Here is a 21,942-nt window from a genome sequence, read left to right on the forward strand (position 1 = left end):
TTTAGTTCAGGACTTCCCCAGTTGAATCACTGAGGGAAATGGGTGCACTAGGATGGCACGCTGTAAGCTTCTAGGGCCCCAGGTAGCCTCCTGTGGCTGTGGTGTTACACCCTAGAAGCTGTGATGTACGGCTGCTGGAAGTTCTCACTTTATTGGCTCCTCATCAGGAGCAGGGCTGTGGTGCGACCGCTTCATCTGGCGGGCTGCCAGCTCTGAAGCGGGAAACGTTTTCCCGCGGAGCGTGGGCTCGCGAGATCACGTTACGTGCGATCTCGCGAGAACATGCTCCCGCGATCGTGTGATATCCCCACATAGTCCTTCGGTTATTAGTCTTTCAAAACAGGTGACCTTTCTCAACCAATAGTTCATAACCAGCCTTATAAACAATGTCCACCATCTTAAATCCTCCTTTCTTTCGCTGGTCCTCTCAACTTTTGCGCCCCAACCTGTAGACGGTAACTGGCATGCACCTCCAAGGCGATGATCAAGTCCCTGTCGGTTTGTTATCCGTCATGGAACTTGCAACATAAACCATATCTCTGACATTTGGTCTATTTGGGTGGGCAATCGTGACACAATAACATCTGCATAACAGAATTGCATCATTACATCATTTATCATTGTTCGCTGTTACTAGGGTGGGATAACCCTTCGCCTCCATGTCTTTAATAGAATGATGACTTTCTGTAATGTATGTTTTGAAAATCTGAAGTCTATGTCAAGACCCGGAGGCTGGGATTATGCTTGTTCAAAACTTTCTTACCACCAACGTTGCCACCTTTTTAACTGGCTTGAAATAAAAAGTCTTGAATGTCGATTCATTCGACCATTCTGTTGCTTTCATAATGTCCTCCAGTCAGGCTCACGCATTAAATGCTTTTGAGGCCATTGTTCCCTTCACTGAATGGGTGCCATAGCACTCAATATCAATGCCTGCCTGGCTCATCACCCATTTTGCCAGGGTCTCCTTAGTGCAATGAGCAGCAGAGTGACCCCTGTGAGTCACATGTCTTTTGTCATGTTTTCGTACGTTGTATATACATCGCAATGGGAATAGCTTAGGCTGATATGGGAAAGATTCATAAGACACTGATCTCAAATTCGTTTTTGTTCTTCTCGTCACATAAAAGGTTGTCCCTGGCGGGGATAGTGATTTAATGTTGACTTCTAACACTCTCACGTCAGAAACCCTCTTGCATGACAAAAGACATAGACGTATTGTCACTTTGGCAGATAATGCTTTCCTGGTTAGTTCACTTTTGTCAGGCCATGTTGGGAACATTCGCAAACTCTTATCTACATCACTTGGTCGTACTTCTCCCTCGAAGGCCTGAGCAATCGACACCCCTCAGCAATCTGCATATAAGTGGGTGTTCCCCCGACTGCCAACCCTTCTACCTTCGGGTGGCCTGCCGATATCGCTGAGCGGGCCGTATTAATGGTCCTGTATGCTTTGCCTTGTACCGCCAGCTGTGCTAAGAAGTTGGCTACTTGCACCACATCTGTTCCAGAGGGATGGATGTTCCTTTCCATGCCCAGCTATGCCGGGTTGACCATGCTGACTTGTGTGCCTTCCTGGTCCTTGGAGCCCAGCATTCCTCGCTGATATGTGCAGCCTCGCTCGCTAGTCCTGGCATCTCCTGAAATTGCCCACGCAATGAAATTGAGGCTCAACATTTTCACCAGCGTGTGGCTGTATCCCGAGGGGTCCCCCACGATCAACTCTCGCCTAGGCAGAGCTATTTGATTGTCTTGTCGTGTGACATCTCTAGCAGATCTGGGAACCACATCTGACCCCTCCAATCTGTGGTTATTAGAATCATGGACACCTGCTGTCTCCTCACTTGTGCCAGCATCCACGCTATCATTGAGAATGGCGGGCACACATACTCTGTGTTCGGACTCCAGGTCTCGAGGAATGCGTCTATCACTTCGCCTCGGGGTCTGGTCTCCAACTGAAGAACCAAGGTATTTGTCTGTTCTATCTCAATGCAAATAGGTCTGTCTGACATGGACCGCAACTCGCCATCAAGTTCTGGAATTCTCTCTCGTCCAGCTTCCAATCGCTGGCATCCCTCAAGAATATGGAGTTCCAGTCGACTACTTCACTCTGATGGCCTGGAAAATGTTCTGTCGTCACTGACACCTCCCTTTTGAAGCTCAAGGCAGTTGATGTGAGGGTTCAACTCCTTCTCTGACTATCTGCCCCCTGTCGACAAATCTCCACATTGTGCGCCCCAACCCCTTCTGCTGGCATCAGACTCTTCCGTTCCGTGCATCCATATGGTAAAGCAACCACTCAAGCTCCTCTCTCGCATCATGTATTAGGGCCAACCTTTGCTCGTAGGGTATGCCCCTCCTGAGATGTTGTATCTTTAGTCTCTGGAGGGCTCTGTGGTGGAGTGGACCTGGAAATATTGCCTGGATTGAAGATGCCGGGCACCCCACCAGCCTGGCTATCTCGTGTAACAACATTGCTTCTTTCGCCAGCATATTTTTTTCATCTCTTTTTTGATGTTGCTCACCTTTTTCAGTGGGAGTTGCAGCGTCCCCTTTGCTGTATCTACTATGAACCCCAGAAATTCCATGGTCTGCTCCGGTTGTAGGAGAGATTTCTCTCAGTTCACCAAAAAACCTAGGCGCTGAAGATCTATTGTGGTGTCCACCTGTTCCTTGTCCTGACACATTATGCAAATGTTGTGCAGGTAAATGATCACTCCTTGTTCTCTCAGAAATATTACTACAAGTTTCATCAACTTTCTGAAATACCACAGGGCTGGTGTCAGCCCAAATGTGAATTCCCATATCTGACCCATGCATCGGAATCTTAGAAATTTCTGTTGCTCTGAAGTAATGGGTACTGTCAGGTATGCATCCTTGGGATCTTTACCTGCCAATCCTCTTGCTGTAATATGTCTGTCAGGAGGTGTATGCCCTGCATCTCGAAGTGTGTGTATACCACAACACTGTTCAAATCTCTTAGATTTATGACTGGTCTCAGTTTGTGATGCCCTTTTTATCAAAAACATGATGCTTAAGAAACTTCCTGACGTATCTGTCACTTGTACTATGGATGCTTTTGTTCTATCCCTCTTATTTCTGTGCCTAGAAGTGCCATGTCTGTTGTATTCTGTACCAATTTGTATGGCCATCTCTCTTGCACTGGTAGGGTATGAAAATTTCTATGAAAACCTTGAACTGTATCTAAAACGCAAGCATCTGATGATATTGGATACTAGCTCTCTACACATTGCGCTAATATCCTGCCCATGACTGCCAGTACCTGTTAAAACCTGCCTTTATGTCTTTCACATATTTTCCCATAAACGTTACCATCCGGTCATCGATATCCAGAGTTTCCGCTATCCCCTCTGGGAGATGAGGCTTCAGGCATTCCGTCCTGAGTTTGTTCCTGGGCTCCTTTGCCAAAGGCGTCCTGCAGCGCTTTTTCAAATATGCCGTTACTTTCGTCTGCGGTTCACACTCTGTAGAGCGTGGGTGTATCAAGGCATCTGGGTCGAAATCATTCCTGGCTTCTTCCTCAATGTCAGCGGCTTTCCTTTTCTTAGGAGCTCTTTTCCGCCCCTCTTCATCAGAGGATATTATTTCGACCTCATCCTCTTACGACTGACATTGCCGGTCGTCTTCCTCATATTCCTCTGAGCTCTCTTAAGTCTCTACTTGCCATCTGCTCTCCTTTGTTCTGGAGCTCCCTTCCTTCTTTTTTTGCCCTTTCATTTCTGTGGGAAGCCCGGTGGGGTCTTGGCCTCTCTCTCGGGCTTTACCAGCTTTTTTCCTTCACACTTTCTCTCTCCCATGTCCACTCGCTCCTCTGAGTTTCATACCTTGAGAGAATCTCAACCAGTCCTCCATGAGGGACAATTGGTGGGACCCATGTCCCATACTGGTTCCCAGAGCCTTCTTTATGACGTGCCCCATACTGGGCTGGACAATTGTTTTTTGGTTGCCCTGAGCCCTTCCTTCTTCACTGAAGCTGGACGTCATGTAAAATAATTTACAGGGAGATTGTCCACAGTCAACAACAAACACAGGATTCTTGGGGGCCTGTTCCCATCAAATATATTGTACGGCCCACGGTAGCGGGCGTGTAGTTATGGTTAAGTTGCTAAACGCGCAGGAAGAGCTCTTTTTCGGCGACTTATAACTTCGTTCCCCCTGGAGGAATCCCCACCAAACTTTGCAAAAAAAGTAAATGGCCGTCTCTGAATTTCTTCGCCAAGTTGGGGGTGGTTTCGTGCATGGGGGCGGCAAAGTTATAGGGGGTGGCACCAAAATTCTTTTTTTTCTCCATAGACTGAATGGGGAAAAACTTTGTGCACGGCTACAGCCCAAACGGCTGGGTATATTTGCACCAAATATGAGCAGGAGTGGGGGCTTGGGTCAGAAAGCGTGCTTATGTGTGTTTGGTGGGAATCCGATCAGTACGTTTGTTGCAAACAACTGAAATGTACGTCTCTAGAAATTCGTGATATCTGGGTCTGCTCGCAGACCCATTTCACTGTTCGCTCCGCAGACAGAAGTGTCATTGGCTTGCGGTACGGCGTGCTGTCGGAGAAATTTGGATGCAGCCGGTGGTTGGCTGGAGGGAAGCATGCTCTGCGTCAACATTTTTTGGCAAACACAGCCATGGTGTATCGGAGGACAGTGCGCCGGCAGAAGGGTATGCAAAATATACCGTATGCCATGTGTTGGCGACAAGAAGGAAGGGAAAGGGTGGGGGAGTGACAAGTGGTTCATGTGACATATGTAAGTAGGTGGAAGAAAACGGAGGAGTAGCTGCAGTATTAGTGCATATTGTGCCAATTCACGGTTACCTAGACAGGTAACTACTTTGTGTGGTGATTGGAGGCAGCTGTCGTAAAGGCCTGATAGCTTCTGCTGCAACCTGTTTGCAGCAAACTCTTTCCGTGGTGACTGCTGGCAGGTGAATTTCAGAAGGGGAGTGAATTGCACATGGCCTAGGTTGGGTGGGAGCGCGGGTGCCTGTGCTATGTGGATGGATAGCAGTAGTTGGGCACATGGTGGCATGCATGGGTGCATGAAGTTGCAGTGGGTCTGTTGAAGGATTAGACTATTGGGTGCATGGCCGAAGACCATAGGCCATGCACTTAAGAGCCTAGGGCTTCAGCTCACCCACCGCAGCAATGCTTGTCTGACTCTGCATCCGGTAGAGGGGGGGTGCATGCATAGTGTGGTGTGTGCACATTGGTTGGAGTAGGGCCAATGTTGCGAACAGTATGTGGGTCGGTTTGCAGTGACACAATAGTTTGGGAATGGAAGTGGGTACGGCCACATTATGTGAATGAACGTGCACAGGGGTGCAGAAGACAGTGTTTTATTTATACATTATGGTAACTGTTGCAATTTTTTCCTGCATAGCTCCATGGCGGTGCACATGTTGGGTAGGAGTGCTGGTGGCAGTGCTGTGTATGTGGATTGGCGTGGTTGGTGACATGCATGCTGGCATTACGTTTCGGTGTGTGTGTGTGCAAGGCCTAGACTATTGGGTGCATGGCCGAAGGCAGTAGGCCATGCACTCAAGAGCCTAGGGCTTGAGCACACCCACCGCAGTAATGCATTTTTGACCCTGCATCAGTTAGAGGGTGGTGACTTGTACAGAATGGGTGTGGAGCATATTTCAGATGCAATAGAGCAGCAGAAGTGCACTGCCATGCGTGTATGTTTGGTTTAGCAGGTCAGGTGACTGTAAGAACATGGTAAAGTTTTTCATGTGTGGTTGGAGATGGTGTAGTGAAAAGTCACACAGTGTGGGCACTGGGTGCAGTGTTTGCATACTGTTAGTATGGCAGCAGGTATGGTTGCAGGGCAGCTTATGTGTGCTGTGTGCAGATTGCTTGGAGTATGGGCAATGTTGAGAACATTTTGTGGTTAGGTTAGCAGTGACATAATACTTTCTGAGTGGAAGCGGGTAAGACAATAGTATGTGAATGAAAGGGCATAGGGGTGCCGGAGACAGTGTAATGTTTGTACATTATGGTAACTGTTGCATTTAACACTGCATATCCATTGCAGTGTGGAGGTTGGGTAGGAGTGCTGGTGCAAGTGGTGCGTATGTGCATATTGGTAGTTGGTGACCTGCTGACATGCATGGTTGCATTACGGTGCAGGGAATGTGTGCATGAAGCACACCTACTGCAGCAATGCAGGTTTGATAGTGAAGCGGGCACAGGGTGGTGATCTTTGGAGAATGGGTGTGGAGCACATTGTAGACGTGCTACAGTAGCACAAGTGAGTTGCAAAGCATGTATTGTGCGTTCCATGATTGTGTTGATAGTTGCAACATGCTACAGTATTTGCTGTACGGCAGGAGATGGTGCAGTGAGAAGTTGTGTAGTGTGGCCACAGAGTGCAGTGTTTACGTAATGTGAATATGGAAGAGGGTATGGTTGAAATGCAGCTTATATGTGCTTGGTTACTCTCCTGTGTGCAAATTTATTGAAGTAGGCCCAATGTTGTGAAGCTGTTGTGCATAGGTTGCCAGTGACACAATACTTTGTGAATGGCAGTGGGTAGGGGTGGTTCAGGCAGTGATATGTTTGTGGATGCTGCTAATTGTGACACGTTTTCATGAATGGGTGCGTTTCGGTGTGGGGGAGTTAGGTGGAAGTGCCGCTACGTATGTATCGTTTGTGCATAATGTTAGGTGTCCACATGGTCGCATGCGTGGATCCATAGTGTTGTGGTGGGTGTGGAAAGGGCTGCACTGTTGTGCATGGCCAAAGGTGTGCTGGGTGCGCCTCAGAATCTTTGTGGATGCTGCAATTGTGCATTCATTAGCAGAAGTTTCTGGTGGAGGGGCTTTGGAATCAAACGGAACGTGTACTGAGATTGTTAAACGGTAAATATGGAGTGGTGTACAGAAATTATAGTGTGCAATGCAGATGTTTTGTATGTGATTGCTGCATGCGTGTTTGAATATTTGACAGCACCCAAAGGGGGAGTGCTGCAAAAATGCCCGTGCAAAGCGAAGAAGTACTGTGTGTGCTTTACTGGGCCATGGCCCCCACTGTAGATGGGAAAGTGAACGTGCCACATTCTGCCATTGAGCATGGTGGACATGGAAATGGAATTGTGGGAAATAGGCAATTAAGTGCGTAGGGTATGGCTCACAGGAATGGCCGGTACCATTTCGTCCCTGTGTCGTGAGGTTGATCGAGATGGAGAGCCGCATAATGCTTATTGTCGGTGATACCTTTATGTGCCATCTGCACAGGTGTTGTGTGAAAAGAGGCGTTGCTGGTAATTTTGGGTTGGAAGGAGTGGACACTTTCTGGGGCTTTCAGGGTGACTGCAGTTTCGGCGGGATGGTTCGCCTTTGCAGATATGTGGCATCCGTCACGAACGTTGACTTGTTGTGGTGGACTATGGAAGTCTACATTTGGGTTACATGTCATGTGGCCGTTTAATCTGTCACCCTAAGAGGTTGCTGAACGCAGTGATCGGGATTTTTCCTACTGCCAAGGTCGTTTTCTCATGCATATCACCAAGAATATGGGCCCATGACGGTGTAATTTGTCCCCAGCCATAGGTCGGAAGGTGTGTTATAAACTGAATTATGTGTGAATATATGCAGACTGCTGGCATGTTCTCCACCCACTATGAGTGTCATGCATGCCGGACACTGTACCTCTGGATCTGGAACTCCGTCTGTGCGTAGAACGGGTTATGCTTATAGAACAGCTAGACCGTTTTACTCAAGATGGAGGTTGTTTGATGCATTACCAGGAAAACGACGTCTGCATTATCCACGTCATTGAAATTCACGTGATTTCGGTTAGTCACGTGTTTTACGGCAGAACGTTTATAAGCAGCGTGGAAACGCCACTCGCTGCTTCTGATTGCGTCTTGGTAGCTGAACTTGTCATCTGCGTCCTCGCATCCAGTCAGTTGCTTCCCTGGCCTTCTTCGACGTGTTTCCTTCACACGCGATCTCCTGCATCTACAACTGACTTTGTTAGCGTGTCTTCTCACACGCAAGGCCCGGTTTCATTTGGATGCAGTTTTCCGGTTCACATGAAAAAACCCACGGAGACTCTGAACTCTTCAATCGCGGCTGTCTCGGCTGCGTGAACTGGTTTTCGCATGTAAATCGCACGCGGGTGTTGGAACTCTTCAAGCGCGGCTGTCCTAGCTGCGTGAAATTGGATTGCGTGTAAATCGCACACGGACGCTAGAACTCTTCAAGCGTGGCTGTCCTAGCTGCGTGAACTGTTCGCGTGTAAATCGCACGCAGACGCTGGAACTCTTCAAGCGTCGCTGTCCTGGCTGCGTGTAGTTGATTCACGTGTATCCAGCACCTGGTTGACTAAAGCCTGTGAGGAAGTAACAGGTGGACTCATTTCGTTATAAGTTCTGTTCCTGGTGTGATAGGAAGGTGTATCTTTGACTACAACTTTAATTTGCAGGTGTCTGTGCACAGAACTATCCTGTGGTGCACCAACCCGGTAACTAGCGAGAGCCTCGTGCCGTTCGGGATAAGTCTCCCTTACTAACCTTCCCTCCTTTGTCATTGTTTTTTATTTTCTTTCTGGATACTTCATGGACTTTGGTGAAGACTACAGTTCTAAGCCTACAGGTTAGTGTTGGAATCTGCATTATTACCATTCTATTAGAAAGGCAGTTGAGATAGATTCTCATTATGCTTTCTTTTCCCTAGGCTGCCTTCCTATAACTCTCCCACGCCCTTTCCAGTGATCCTCCTCTCTGCCTGTTCCACCAGTCAGAGAGTTGTATCACTTGGAAGGTCTAAATTGACATCCCTTCTATCAAGTCATGTGAATTAAAGGATCCGGAAGACCCTTATCAATTGTATCCTTTTTGGTTACCGTATCCTTTTCATAAATAACTTTGGGGATTTATGACAATGAGATCATGAGGTCGCAAAATATGCAGTGGTTCCGTAGAAATGGCATTTATTTGAGCGCCATTGGCAATGCTGTTTTCTTTTACACTGTGCAAGAAGCATTGACCAGAATGTGGTAAAAATGTGAGGAGAGGCAAACGGAAACGCATATACAGAGAAAAAACCAAAGTTGCTTGCACGCATGTAAAAAAAAAAAAAACCTTTATACATCTACGATGGTAGACCCAATCCCCTATCCAGCTTGATATTGTTTACCCCGCCGCCCCACGCCGCCCCCCACCCAAACCCCTCACTATCACAAAAAGGTAGCGTATTCCGCAGTGCTTTCAGGATTACACGTGCCACATCCTGGGTGGCCATGTGGATGTATACGGATGGAGAAATCGTGCATACTTTTACTGAACTTTGTAGTGGACGTGCTTTGGAGTGGCACAACACTTGTACTGTAAATGTGTAACGTACATTTGAATTGTTGTACAGGAGTGACAGTGTTGGATGATGGCGGCTTCGATGCGATTGGTGGATGCGTGTGTGCCTATTTACGCGTAACCCAATTAGGTACTTCTGCAGAGAAGATAGTGCAAAGGATAGAAGGACTGCTCCAGCTTTACAGGGGTGTGGCCCTCGCAGTACTTTGGGAGGCGCACATGCCAGAATATACTCTTCGCACCACGTTGCACAATTGACACGGCACTGTGGGGATTAGCCAATCAGGTACTGTGGGTGTGGTTAAGAGGAAGGGGCGGTGAAACTGTTGTACATTATACTCTGCATACTGAGGGTGGCTGACATGGCAAAACGCATTTTGTTGACTGTAGGTGATCCCTTTGTCATAGATCTGTACAACTATGCCCTGGAAAGACACTTTGACAACAATTTTGGTTTGGAAGGAGTGGACGCATTGTGGAACGCTGTGTATGAATGCAATTTTGCTGATATGCATGCACTTTGCAGCTGTAGATGTTATCGTCATCCACTACGGCGGCATGCATATGGGTGACCTCTCTTGCTTGCATTTGTTCCGCAGACTGAGGAGATTTTCCCACCGCCAAGGTGCTTTTTCGCATCCATAATACCACAAAGAGTATGGGCCACTGCTCATGGATGTTGTTCCAAGCCAGACGCAGCAAAGTGTCTCTTCAACCGAAGCATGTATGCTTTTTTGTCCGCTCGTGGAATGTTCTTCTGCAACAATGATCTCATTAGTTGTGGAAATGCAGAGTTCTTCCAAGAAAATTGCATTTTGTTGTCACCCATTGGCAATGTTGTTTTGTTTGCCCGTCTACAGGATGCAGTGAAGAGTTTACTGCACTAATGTGAGCACAAGAAAACACAAAAGCAAATAAAAACTGAAAAAAGGTGTTTCTGTAGAAGCATCTAAAAAAAAAAAAATGCTCTTTTAAGAGACTCTCCTTCCCACAAACTCACAAATTTATTCCCCCACACCTGCACGCAGCACGAAAGCCATATCCGGGGATTTTGCGGGTGGCGGTCACGGAAATGGCACTGTGGGGATTGTCCAATCCAGTGCTTATGGTGTGCGGCAATAGGAAGAAGGACTCCTGCTTCACTCGGGCCCGGCCCTCACCGTACTTGGAAAACAGCACGTGCCACATTCAATGCTTCTCACCATGCCGGCCTATGGAAATGGGACGGTAGGTATTGTCCTGTCAGGTGCTCAGGGTGTGTGTCACAGGGAAGGACTCCTGCTGCTTTACTAGGGCGCGGCCTCGCTGTACTTGGGGAAAGGCACGTGCCACATTCTGCGCTTCTCACCATGCTGGCCAATGGAAATGGGAATATGGTCTTTGGCCAATTAGGTGCTCAGGGTGTACGTCACAGGAAAGGGCGCCAATCATTTCTTCCATTGTATTGTGTAGTGGGGCTGGCAAACATGGCAGGATGCACAGCTTTCGGTGTGGTTGAGGCCTTTGTGGAAGATCTGGTTGTGTATGCCCTCCAAGAAGGCTTTTTTGGCAATTTCGATTTTTGAGGGAGTGGAGGCTTTGTGGCACAGTGAAGTGTGCAGTTTCGGCGGAGTGCTTGTAGAATGTCAATGCATGGCCACTTCTGGACCTGTACATGTTGTGGTCGTGCACTTTGGAGCCTTATTTTCGGGTTCCATGTCTTGTTCCTGTGTGTACTGTAAACTGAAGAAGATGATGAAAGTAGTGCAGCACATTTTTCCCACTGCCAAGATGCTTTTCTCATGTATACCCCCGAGAATAGTGTGGAACTATTCCAATGATTCCTGTCGCCAGCCAGAGGTCGGAAGAGGTTTCATCAACAGAAGCATGTGTGACTTCTTGTGTGCTGCTGAGATGTTCTCCTGTGAGAATGACATTTGTTCTTTGCTATATACACCTTTTCAAAGGAAATGTCTTTGTCGACCAGTGCCAATGACATTTTCTTTCACACTCTACAGGCTGCAGTGAAGACCCTATTGTAAGAATGTGAGCGGACGTAGAAAACACAGAAATACTTATAAAAAGCGCACAAAAAGGTATTTTTACGGAAGCACCTTTAAAAAAAAAAAAAGGTTCTTTAAAAAGCCGCACAACTAACTACGTCCCTTACCCTGGTTGAACGTTATTCCCCCATTCCCGCGTGCGCACAGCACAAAAAGTCATCGAATATCGCGATAGTTGCAGGGTGGCACATATTAGATACGCCCCTTTTGCAGATGACGGCCATAGAAATGTGCCTGTAGCGGCAACGGGATTGGTCAATAAGGTTTCTGGGTGTGGTGTGTACGCACAGACTGTGGACAGAAATGCAGAGGGTGCGGTTATGGCTGTGTGTTTCAGGAGCCACAGCGTGCAAGTTCTATGGGAGTTCGAAATACATTGATTGAAAGTGAATGGAAAACACTGTGCAGTAGCTGCTCGTTTTGGAATCATGTGGATTTGTAGTGCTATGAAGTACCTACAATGAAGTGACTGATTTTGGTTTGTCTGTGTGACACTTTGGTGGCACGCGATCATGCCGATATTATTGTTCATTGTGGCGGCATAATTGCACAGCATGTTACACGCGTTTCAGTGCTGTTTGCGATGAAGGCGGCACTTGCCCCGGTCATGCGTTTGTTTTCGATCTTTTGTGTAACTTTCTATTACATTATGCAGACACTGATATGGCTGCGTCATTTTTGATGTGGTACGCAAATGAAGAAAGTGCGGTAAATTGCAAAGAAGTGTATTTGTGCCTTTGTACGACATGTGCCAATGGCGTACTTCACACATAAGAAAATGACGTTTCACAGCACAAACAGTTTCCCCCAGCTATAACGTTCATCTTACTATGCCTGCCATCCCAATTTCTGCACACCCCATCCAAATTGCCTTGGTGCCCTTCTTGAAAGTAGTGGAAACATTTTTGTAGTAAGTGTTGCGCACTGATACTCTTCAAAACGCTGTGCAACACGTAAAGAAACCCCTTTCTACAGCGACTCCCTTTCCAACTGATTGAACTACAGTGTTTTGCACAGTGCCACGCCCCCCACCCTGCATCCGTTCATTGGCAATTCTATTGTTCATCTCTGAAAGGTGCTTTTTTTAAAATTTCCCTTTTTTCCTTTCCCAGTTAATTTCCATTTATTATGGTCTTCTGACACACGCCACAGAAGGAACGGCAGGAAAGGCCCGGTACAGAAGGGGCAGCATCTGCATGGATACCATAGGGGACATGCCGAGAGAAGGAATTATTGGGTGGCGCTCACCTAGATAGGCGCCAGTCATTGTTATGCTCCCAGCCGCACCCTTCCCACGCACTGCCAAGTACCTTCCCTCTATAGAGTAGCGGTGTTGCAGTACATGCACAATAAAATGCCCTTTGTCGGGTAAGGGTCTGTAGCGTTGCATATGGTCTGCAAGGATGTTTTGGAGCTCCGCTGCCCTCACGAGTGCCCCTTTTGTTGCCCACAGCAGATGTGGCAAATGCTGTACATGAAATTACTCTACGTAACTGTTGAAAGGGTGGTAGACTGCCCACTGGCCCCTTGTGCTTTCATTTCAGTTGTCATTACATGCCGTACAAACACTTCCTGCTACGCCATTAGTCTTAAGAGTAGCATTCATGGAGATGCATGCATTCTGGAATACAAGAATGTTTACAACAACGCGAAACGCATCTTTATTACGTGGAGGAGGAAGGCATTTATTCTGTGCGACCCATGCAGGTACAGTACTTTTCTAAGCACCACTAAGATTGTTCGCGCTCTGCATATTGCACTGTTTGCTTACTTGCCTTTACATGCACTAGTATGTGCGTTACCAAGCTGCACCAGCTTTGCCATTTTGCAGACTGACTACAAACTGTCCCACCTGCACTTACATGTTTTCTTCAACTGTACGACCCGCAGGCGACCTCTTGACACTTTCCGTCACACTGCTCAGTGCAGACACGATGTGGCTGTTTCACGGGTCATGGAAAGGCAAGCAGCACATCAATCAAATTAATGCAACATTTAACATGCCCACGTTACACTGCAGGTTGCTGTTCCTTGTTTACCAGTGGGCGTCATACAGTCAGGCGTTCTTTAGCCACGCATTGGTAGATTTGCAGAGCCACCCACTTAGTCGGCAGGGGTACCTGAAATGCGGTAGCCTACTGTATGAATCTGTAGGGCTGGCGACAGGGGCGGTGTTACCAGCACACAGTGGATGACCTATGCATGGGTATAGATGTGGAACGGATACACGTGCGGTTCCACAACTACGTAAAAGTGTATTCGAAGATGCAGACACTAATGGAGTCCTACAGATACTTGCAGTGTGATTGCACATACGCTGACCAGGTGCAGTCTCCCTAGCAAATGTCCATATTGCTCATCTGTAGTCATCTCGGCCAGTACTGTGCGGCACAGATTCACCGTGCAATGTTAACACAAAAAGAGAAACTACTGAAACACTCACCAACATTTACCATGTTGTTAAGTGACTCCAATCAAGCACTCCCACTAAGTCAGTGCCTTGTCTGGGATTGCTCAAGAGAAGCTCTTATTTATATATTTTATAGCAAGTTATACCCTGGATGATAAACCCTTGTATAACACCCCTCTCTATGAATCCCCTTGATCTCACTGAGCCAAGAAGTAGGTTTGTTTTGAAATTTAAAAGATTTATTGGAAAAAGTAAACAATATATATATATATATATATCACACTTTTATAATAAATTAATAATTGATAGTACACTTATGAATATAATGTTGATCAACAATAGATAATCTGACACTAGCACACTTCTTTACAATCAATGAGGAGTTAGTATAGGAAGGATAAGGTAGCAGAAAATACTTTTATGGTTTCAAGGAAAAGCAATGAGGGAAAAATGCAGCACAGAAATAAACTTGATATGATTTCAACAAAAGATAATATGATCACTTTTTCTTTGACAATTCCCTCCCCCCTATGCAAGATAAGGAGATGGAAGGAGAGCACACAATTCTCAGGAATACAAAATGCAATACAAATGTCCAGTTCCCCCCAGCGAGCTTAGAGGAAAACAGGTATGATTTTAAAGCAGGCAAGATCCTTTTAAATGTGGTGGCAATGAAGTGAACAATATGCTGAAAATGCTTTTAATTCCCTCTAGAGGTTCAGGGTGAGTGAGAGATACTTTAAATCAGTTCAGGTCAGCCCTATCAATGATTCAGGGATGGTTATCAGGTTGAAAACGGGATTCAGTAATGGAAGCAAAAGACAAATATTTTTACACGTGGTTGAAATGAAGCAAACTGACAATTTGCGGCACTTTTTTCCGAGTGCGTCGATCGTGATTACGGCGGAACTATAAGGAGTAGCAAGTCGGTTCTAGGCTTCTTGGAACGCTAAGAATCTTAGCTTTAGAATGAAAGTTAATACTTGCTTCTAGCACAAACGGTTCAAGAGATGCGGACGATTTAGTGGAGGTAGATTCTCAAAATAAAAGTAAAGCTCAGAATGACAGATGACAGTTTTGCAGAATGGGCACACGATTTCTTATGATGCAGTTCTAAATAGGTTAAAATAGTTTGAATTAGATTATTTTAAACTAAGAGATTGGTTTTGCACAGTTCTTGCTGAGTACCCACACTATGAATTTGAAATAGGCCGTCAGGGTCTGGTCAGCAGGTTTGGACTGGACTCCAGCGGGTGTTTCTGAAGTCGCAGCTCTCTGGGTCAGCTCTGCTCTGCACTTCACAGCGGTCTGGTCTGCTGTTCTCTGGTTCTGGTCTCTCTGGTTCTGGTCTGGTCTGTGGTTCTGCTGTCGGCACTTCTTTCTGGGTCTGCTACCGGTTCTGGCAAAAGTTCTTGGCAAAGAATCCAACAGCTCGCCCGGCTGTAGAATAGTTTGGTTGGATTGCTGGATTCTGAAGGCCTGCTGAGAAGAGTTCTCAGCTTGTGGGTTAGGCCTTTGCTTTAAGTTCTGTAGTCTATCTGGAGTCTAAGTTCTGGATGTTCCTTCTAGATGTTGTGTGGTCCGGCAAAATGCTCTGCAAGAAAATGGAAAATGAATGTCTCTACCTGTGTCTTGGTGTTCCTTTTATGTCTTTAGTGTGTGTGGCATAACTAAGCCTGCCCCTCACAACTTATCATTGGCCAAGTTTTCCTCTCTCCCTTGATTGGGGGACTGAGTTGTGAGTCAGGATGAGTCAGAGTGATGCTATTTTTATGGCTGGCTTAAATCCCTCCCCTTGTCGCATTTCACACAAATCTATATTTGATCCAAATACACATTTATCTATGTACCATATTTCTAATATTATATCTCCAGTTAACATATTTTCTGTAGCACCAAACCATCCGATCCCTGTCTTTGTAAGATGTCGTGTCCACTTCTGACAGAATTCTGCCCTTTTCATCCAGATAACGACCTCTAAACCTTTCCAGATTTTATACAAATGTGCACAAGGAATATGGGTATCAGATGATAAGGTGTCAGATTTTTAACATACAGACATTCTGTACCCCCCAGAACATACCACAGAGTCCTAACACCTCTTAAAATGTGCACAGAAAAATCACAAGAATAATGATATTAATTATATAATTTTGACAAGTCCGTACTATGAATTATCCATCTTTTTAAAATTATGCTCTGGCCCAGAGGGGTGTAGATTCCCAAAGCACATGGTGGAATTTCTGGTTTGTCCACTTCCTCCAACTCAAGTTGCCCCTCCCAGTTTCTCTCAAGAGGAAGCCATTTACGACCCCCCCCCCTAATTTAACATTTGCCTGAGCCAAGGAAGGCTCATTGTTCTGTTTCCTTCCAGTCCTAGATGCCACTCCCCTGATTCAATCAGAGAGGTGTCATCTCCTTTTGGTGGGGGCAGCAGAATGCAGCCAGGCCTGGGAAGAGTTGCTGGGCAAGTTTCAACTCCTGTCGGAGGTAGTTGCCGGGCAGAATTCAATCTCTTCAAGCCAGGCTTCAGCTAAATGTCACTTTTGTTCCAGTTTTCTACATCCAAATCAAACTTACAATTTTTACACATGCAGCTAGAATGCTGATTCTAAGTTCAAAACTATGACATTTAACAGTTGCAAACTATGTGACAGTCAACAGTAGGTCACTCATTTATTTTAAACATTTAGATTTTAGTGGCTTTCAGTCCAATTTAACTTAAGCTGCTGACATCCACAGCTCAGCCAGTTTCATTATGAACATTATTTTAGGCTCTTTCTTTTCCCATATTTTGTATGCACACAAGAGTTCATTATGCCAAATGTCTGCTGGTGTTCAGTGAGATTTTTGAATATCTTGCAATGTTTAAAATAAGCATTTTTAGCTTGCATTTCAGAGAAACAAAGGTGATTTCAAAGCGCTTTTTTGATCTAACAGGCACTGCTGTTTTTCCTTTGGCACCACGTTTCACTCATGGCGTTTCTGGCCCACCACGCTCGCACTGGTGGGTGGCAGGTTAGGCGACCATTTTGGTGTGCGCAGTAACTGTGCGGTTTTCCTGAATTCTGGCGCAATGTTGGCTTTTTTGGCCATCTTGGATTTTCTGAGCCCACAGCACCAAATGTTGTAGCATAATAGTTCAAACGTGGGTCAGGGCACCCAACAAGCCCCCCCGCCCAACTGCGCTTTGATTTCGAGTCGAGGGGAAGTCGGGTGCATAGGATGTTTTAATCCACGCGCTGGGATGTCCGCATCATCTTCTTCTGATTCCGCAGATGACAAAGTTCAGCATCTTTTCCTCCATCAGGGTGGATCGATCGGTTCTCCTCGCCGGTCCTGATGAGAGTATTGGGCGGTACCCCGGGCCCCTCGGATCTTGGCTCCCAGTCCCGAGGTCGTCTTCCGTGGTCATTCTCCAGATTTTCTTTCTCCTAGGATGACAAAGCAAAGCGGCAATACCGATTTGTAGACATTTCTCCCCCACAATTGTTATAGTGGGGCGGCATATACATTTTATAAATCAATAAACATTTACATTCTTATTTTTTTTTTAAAAAAACAAGATATAATTAGAAGACATTTTCATTCAAGAATCATAATATTTTAGAGACTATATGTGGGATATTTTAGGGTTGGAACTGAATTACTCTGGAGCGGCCCCCTCTGGTATTGCAGAGGACTCCTCCAGTTGCTGCAGGGTGTGTCTGGGATGGCAACACTTCAGCTGATTTATATGGACCCACTTGTCTTCCCCTTCTGCCAAACTACCTTTGGGGATGCGGATCTTGTAGGCAAATGGGGAGATCTTGTCTATAATTTCAAAAGTTCCCTTCCATTTAGGCAAACATTTTCGCTGTTTGGCCTGGTTTCTTTGGAAATTGTATAGATAAATATGGTCTCCTACGTTGTACTCTTTCATGGTGGTTTTCAAATCGTAATGGGTCTTCATGCTATCAGCTGATCTTTCTAGATTCTGCTGAGCATAGGCAAAAGCATGTTGAAGGTGTTTCCTTAAATTCTCCACATACTCATGAGTTGTGGAGGCATTTATCAATGTCTGCTCTTGGGTCCTGTAGAGCAAATGCTGGGGAAGCACCATCTTGCGTCCAGTCATCAGCTCAAACTGTGACATTTTAGTTGCAGATGAAGGGGTAGATCTGATGGCCATTAGGACCAGAGGTAATCGGATATCCCAACTTGGCCCAGAATCTGCCACAAACATTTTTAAGATGCTCACTATGGTTCTGTTGTATCTCTCTACTGCACCAGAAGAGGCTGGCCGGTAAGCAATATGTAGCTTCCTTTTAACCCCCAGTATCTCCCACATCTTAGTCATTACTTCGCTGGTAAAATGGCTACCTCTGTCTGACTCAATCTTTTGGGGTAGAACAAAACGCGATAAGATGTGGTTGATCATCAGGGCAGCTGCTGTTTCTGCCTGGCAGTTTGGGGCCAGGAGACATTGCACCCACGTGGTAAACAAGCATGTGACCATCAACATGTACTTGTTTCCCCTAGGGGAGCGAATCACAGGGCCTATGAAGTCGATTTGCAAATCTGACCATGGCAGTGTCATCCCCCTCTTTTGGAGAGGTGCCCCGTGTGTGAGGGATGTTGGCTCAAATTGTGCACACACAAGACACCCCTTCAAGTATTGGTCGAGGTTCTGCCCCATGAGTTGTCAGTATGCAACCTCTCTTAAGATCTCATGTGTTGTATGAAACCCCCTCTGACTGGCGGTGGCCGCATCATGTGCGTGACTTATCAGGCTTCGGAATGAGGTAGGGACCACCCACTGATCATGGCCAGCTTGGGATTTCCTTACCAACAAACCGTCTTGGATTCAGAACATTTTTGGACATTTCATCAACACTATAAGGTCCTCTTTCCCAATGAAATCGGTATCCGTCAGGGGAAAGTTCTCAGGATCTTCAATGTGTTGGTAAAACTTACCAATTATTGGATCCACCTTCTGAGCCGTAATCAAATCAGCATCTGGGGTCTCCTTACTCCATTGTGCAGTTGAAAGATCATTGTCAGCATTTGTCTGGGACCTAGTGATAGCAGTGACCTGGATTTCCCCCAACAGGGACTCCATCTCTATTAGATCCACTTGGATGGCCCCGGTTTTGGCCAGCTGATCAGCTAAGTCATATCCAGTCTTGTCTGGTCCCTCTACTTTGGAATGACCCTTGATCTTTTTCCAGTAGATGGTCATCCCATTTGAGGTGACCAGATCATCAATGTTTTTAATTAACTTCCCATGTTTCAGGGGTTTGTTATTAGCACAAAACATGCCTCTGGTTTTCCAATTAACCCGGTGCTCCACGAACCCGTTCCGTACATAATCTGAATCTGTGGTTATGACCAGTTCGTGGAGTTGATGTTGGACATCAGTGAGGATGGCTTGATACACAGCCATCAATTCTGCCACCTGACTACTTCGGGGACCAATTTTGTATCCAGCTGAGGGTTCTGGGGACTCACTCACCCATGCATTCCCTACACCGGCCACCAGTTCTTTTTCCCCGTTGTCAACATGGTAAGAGCATCCATCCACATAGACAGTGGGCATTCCCTCACACTTGTCCTCTTCAAAGACTTTGTGTGGGGAATTAATGTATGCCTCCATGTTGTCCTTGATTTTTAGACTTTCGTCCTCGAGACAGTTTTCTCTGGCACAATCATGCAAGTCAGCCAGACCTTGCGCGAGGGGACTCTTCTTGTTTTGGCCATATCTGACCTCCACAGGAAAGCCTTGCATTGACAGGATCCAGGAAGTGATTCGGGAATTACTCACATTTCCGGCCCGGATTCGGTCACTTTGGAGATATTGCAGAGGCTGGTGTGGAGTCTCCACTATGATGTGTTCCCCCTGGATGAACGGGCGGTAATTCTTCAATGCCCACACCGTTGCCAGGAGTGCCTTCTCACAATCGTTGAATTGTTCCTCCACAGAGGATAAAGTTTTGCTCGCATAGGAGATTACTTTATTGACCTTGTCATGCTTTTGGTATAATACTGCCGTCAAGCACGTATTAGAGAACCCTGTCTCCAGGAAAAACTCCTTGTTTCTGACAGGGTAAGCTAGGCAGGGCGCTTGTGAGAGGCTTCCTTTGAGCTGTCTTACTGCCTCAGCTTGTTCTGGACCCCATTCCCACTTGACCACTGTCAGGACTGGCTGGGTTAGTAACAGGAAGAGTAACAGGAAGAGTTTGTACATAGAATTAACATTGTGCTTTCAGAGCTGGCTGGGTTAGTAACAGGATGTCACGCCGCCCGCCTTGGGGTCCACTTACCTAAAGCGGCGCGCCCCATCCTGGAGGATGTACCCGCGCTTTTGCTTGGGGGCTCCAGGGTTGTCCTGGTCCTCGGGCGCTTCCGGGTTCCCTGGGCATGCTGGTCTGCGCATGCATGGGCGGCCGTTTCGCGTTCTCCGCGCATGCGCACTGCACGGGGCACTCGGTTTGGACAGCCTTGCGGTCCACGCCTCTCTCCAGGCTAACCAACGCCTGGGAGACAGCCCGGATTGCGTTCCAAGCCTCCCGGTGTTGCTAGCCCTATTTAAGGAGCCCGGCCATTCATTCAAACCGCGTCTCAACACGGTTTGAATTGGATCGTGTTTCCTCGCCGGTTCCTTGTGCCTTCCTTACCTGTTACCTGATTCCCGTTCTTCCTTGTTCCTGGTACCCTCCTGGTACAACCCGTGGTTGTGTTGTCCTGTCCTCCCTTCTCCTTGTCCTGTGGTTGGGGCTCCCTTTTTCTTTCCTTCTGAGTTGGGTGCCCTCTGTACCTTGTCTGCCTGCCCGCTCTGCCTCCCTCTGCCTTGGTCCCTTCCTTGTGAGCCAACCACTACCTTCCTCTGCCGGATCCAGCCTTCTACAACTTCCACTGTGACCTGATCCTTGGGACTTCCATCTTCCGGATCCAGTCCTCCTTGGGACTCAGTATCGTCATCTGGAAAGGCTCCCCCTGTCAGTGCTTGCACTGCCCTGATGCCACGCTAATCAGGGGAGAGCGCACCCGTGGCGTTGGGAGCTGGTTCACCTACAACCCGGTTCCACTCGGGCGGGAGCTGGGCTGGTTTCCCGCATCATCAACCACATCTCCGCATGACTCCTGACAGCCTGGCATCATCTTCAAGGTCCTCAACCGGACGAACAGGTACGCAACGTCCTCGTGACGCAGTCTATAACACAGGAAGAGTTTGTACATAGAATTAACATTGTGCTTGCCCAAGTCAAGATGGAGAGAAAGAAACTTAATCTGTTTGGTTAAAGGAACAATGATATGTTTGGTTTGCCTGATTGGTGGAAAGGACAATGGGTTTGATTCTTGGGAGGTGAGCAAGATTCTAAACTGCCTTTCATCCATAGAAATTCGGTGGCTGGTTGTACATTAGTTAAGCTCCTTTCAGAGTTCAGAAAATTTACCAAAGAAGTAAGAATATCGTTTTTATAAGAAAACTTAAAGAGTTAACAAGTTTCAAAATTATTTGAGAAAAGAGACATTTACAGTTAAGTTACTATAAGGAAACAAGTTTGAAGATTGTGCGTTGAAGTTTAAAGTTTATTAACTGCGTGCAATGTACTTCAAGATTGTTTAATGTGTGCGCGAGTTCGCGTGTCGTCGTTTACGTGTTTTTGGAAGCGCGCGGGTATTCAGAGCGATGGAGCACGTGCCCAAATGAATTGCGTGAGTGAATTTTAGCGCGTGTACATTTTTACCGTGAGAGACGTTTCATAAGACAACGCGTGTTGGGTTGCGATAGAGCGCGAGTCCATTTTAATTAAGCGCAAGTTGTTTTTAACGCATGAACTATTTTACGTGAATTACGTTTCGTTTCTCCGCGTGTGTTCAGTAGCGATAGAGCGCGAGTCCATTTTAACTAGCGCATGTTATTTTTATCGCGTTTACATATTTTTTCACACGTGCGTGTTTTGTTAAGATGCGCGTGTGTATTTTAAACGCGAGGACAATTCTTCACGTCTTCTGATTTCACGTGTTTAACGCACACGCTTATCAAGAAAGAAACTATACGTTTTTATGTGTAAATAAGGAAACAATTCACACGCAGAAGGAAAGCAGCATTCCAGAAAGTTAAAGAGTATCTATTTAATGTTACTTATGCAAATGGAATTCAATACTTCAGAG

The 21,942-nt window shown here is 46.4% G+C and overlaps 1 protein-coding gene across 1 annotated transcript in view; it reads left to right on the top strand.

The window, feature by feature from the left end:
* The window catches only part of CYB5D1 (cytochrome b5 domain containing 1), a 136,949-nt gene that overhangs the window by 957 nt on the left and 114,050 nt on the right, over window positions 1-21,942 (top strand). The gene's annotated exons all lie outside the window — the stretch shown is intronic.

The sequence above is a fragment of the Ambystoma mexicanum genome, chromosome 1p (genome assembly GCF_040938575.1).
Source record: "Ambystoma mexicanum isolate Mex_15411 chromosome 1p, UKY_AmexF1_1, whole genome shotgun sequence".
NCBI classification, from domain to species: Eukaryota; Metazoa; Chordata; class Amphibia; order Caudata; family Ambystomatidae; genus Ambystoma; species Ambystoma mexicanum.